At 41.6% G+C, this 2,954-nt stretch overlaps 1 protein-coding gene across 2 annotated transcripts in view; it reads left to right on the top strand.

Moving 5' to 3' along the window:
• KIAA1324L (KIAA1324-like ortholog) overlaps positions 1 to 2,954 on the top strand; it is a 174,342-nt gene that overhangs the window by 148,952 nt on the left and 22,436 nt on the right. The gene's annotated exons all lie outside the window — the stretch shown is intronic.

Raw genomic sequence — 2,954 nt, 5'->3', positions numbered from 1 at the left:
CAGTATGGAGATTCCTCAAAGAAATAAATGTAGACTTACATTTGATCCATCAATCTATATTATTAACCTCAATTATACACACAGGGTCCCAGACCCAACCAGCTGAACAAATGCTGTAAACCACTGGGGTTTCGGTGGCTTTCTCCTTAAGCTTCTGTGTTGGCCTTTCTAACTCAGCCTGAGACCTTTCTCTTGGTATCCAATTGTTTCCTCCATAATATTCAGACGGAAGAGGGACAAGGACATTTTCAAAAATGTATAGAGACCAAATATACAGAAGTCTCCCCTCATCTGCAGTTTCATTTTCTATGGTTTCAGTTACCCCTGGTCAACTGCAGTCTGAAAATATTAAATGGAAAATTCCAGACATAAACATTAAGTTTTAAATTGTGCACTGTTCCGAGTAGCATGATGTTCCATCCCAACCTAGATGTGAATCATCCCTTTGTCCAGCGGGTCTTCACTGCATAAACTTCCTGCTCCTTAGTTACTTAGTAGCCGTCTTGATTACTAGATTGAAAAAGCCAGTAAACGTAGGGTTTGGTACTATCCTTATTTCAGACATCCTCTGGGGATCTTGGAACATATCCCCCATAGATAAGGGGGGACCACTGTGTTTGCCACTTTTGTCTACATGGGCCATGGTAGGGGGACTTGGTGGGCAGTGTACTCAACCGAGTGGTTATTATCCTTTTGATCTAGGATCATGGCAATCCAACAAGAAAATCCAGGTATATTAATCCAGATACAACGGGATGTATTAGTGATTGCACACTTGGTCTTGGCCCTCAATAGAGGGTTATTATATTGTCAATAACAATGTATGGACAATGAGTTGATGTTCTGAATGCTTTCAATGGCTGAGTTAGTATCATTGATTAATTCAGCTAAAGTCAGAGACAAATTTCATACCATGTTTTCTAATTGAATAATTGCCCATAAGATGAATGTGAATAAATTAGTTATTCACTCATTTTGGAAAGGTTCTTGTAGTCGTGTAAAGTCTACATGATCTATTGGGGGATGTTTCCATAAACAATCGAATATCTTTTATATAATAACTACTCCTAAGGTGCAAGCTACCATGTTTTTAGGATGGAAACGAGTTAATGAAGAAGTTAAGTCCTAGACATACACATGGTGCTTCTGGAAAGAAAGAATTATTTGCAATTGTTGGGCACACTAAGTGGGATCTATATCACTTAAGCAGCACAGGTCGACAGTGCCTGTAAGTGGCTTCCTTGCTGGCTAGTAAACCTTAGGGTTTCCAATTCACCTCATACAACTGTGTCTCTTTGTCTTTGGGGAGACTTCTTGAGGGCAATCAGTTCAACTTTTCCTGTTTGTCTACACTGCATACTGGTGGCATTTGTCTACCTCATGAAATGACTTAATATGGGCTATGGGAATTGTGGTGTTGATTGGTGTTCTTCTGGGGCAGGGGCTGAGGCCATCCCTCTCTGTTTTGGATAGATTTCCCAGCACATTTAAGGGGAATGACAATCAAATTGTGGTTAGAGCATGTGTTGTGGGTATGGCAGGCCCAGAAGTCAGTTAAATTAAAGACACTTGCAACAGTTTGAGAGAGCCACACCAGGGCATTTTCCTTCATAGGAAGGTGATGGATGGCTCTGAAAACAAATGATTATTAACATTTCTCCTTCCTTCATACCTCCCAGGGTCTGAGGTATCTCCTCCCCAAGTGCCTCGTTATCAAACTGCATTGTTGTCTCCCTGCTCTGCCAAAAAAATCAGTTTGTCCCGTATCAGTAGTTGTAACTTCATCTTATTTCTACTCATCCTCTACTGGCACCTAGATCTATCCTCCAGAACATTCAGGTACAAGAGGGACAAGGGCATTTTAAAAAACACGTGGGGACCCATTGTGTACCGCACCTTTGTCCATGCGGGCCATGGTAGGGGGACTTGGTAAGTAGCGTATTCAACAAGTGGCCATTATCCTTTTGATCTGGGATTATGACAAACCAACAAGATAATAATATAGGTGGTTAAGCCAGAATTATCTTTGAACCTTTTAGACCTGCTTCTGGCTGGGCTATCACTAAAGTAGTACCCAGGCAGCCTGGGAGTACTGTTGGAGTAAATGAGGACACATCCTGCCCAGGAATGATCAGGCAGAATCCCAGATTTTCAGATAAGTATATCTAATCTTATATGGGTGTGTGTGTGTATGAATAAAATTAGTGACCAAACTGCCTTACTAAGATGTGTGGACCAGGAGAAATTCGGGGAGATAAGTCATAAATATTTCTGAGTTATTTGCTGAGAAGACCCTTCTAATGCTCAATGATACCACATGCCTTTGGGCAGTAGGATGTGTGGAAGGTCCATTAAATACCTCTACTCTCAGCTCATTTCTAGGTGGCTTTTGTGATTAAAAAGTACATCATTGTCAGACTGCAAATGGTCCACAAAGCCACTAACCTTATACAGATATGTTTCAAGTGCCACAGTGGTGTGGCTAGAGTTAGCTGCTCAGACTGGAACAGCAACACTGTAACCTGAACAGGTGTCAACAGTGGTGAGGCCCCCCCGATAGCCCAAAGAAGTGGCCAGAGGTACACTGTAATCAATTTTCCAGGGGAAAACTGGTCAGTTTTTGGCATGAGTCCCAAGTCTAGCATGCTGTGGTAACCTCTGCATCAGAAATATAGAGTCCTTTACTTTGTGTCCGTCTACAATGGCAGACACATTGCCATGTTGGGCAAGATGAATTATCCATGAAGCATTTGTGGCAGTCTGTCTTGTGTGGTTTCTATCGACAGGTTGATTCTATTTGGTCTTTTCATAGGATAGGTCCTTACTCTGGGCATCTACATGAATGACAAAGATGATTTGATCAGAAGCTAAAATTTATTTCCAGAGTTTGTGATCCCCAAAAGGGGTGACTTTAAATATGTCAGTCTGTAGTTTTCCAGGTGGCATACAAAACA

Source organism: Propithecus coquereli, unplaced genomic scaffold, assembly GCF_000956105.1.
Source record: "Propithecus coquereli isolate 6110/MARCELLA unplaced genomic scaffold, Pcoq_1.0 Scaffold199, whole genome shotgun sequence".
Classification (NCBI taxonomy): domain Eukaryota; kingdom Metazoa; phylum Chordata; class Mammalia; order Primates; family Indriidae; genus Propithecus; species Propithecus coquereli.
The sequence above is the reverse complement of the archived record's forward strand: the minus strand, read 5'-3'. Positions and strand labels throughout refer to the sequence as shown.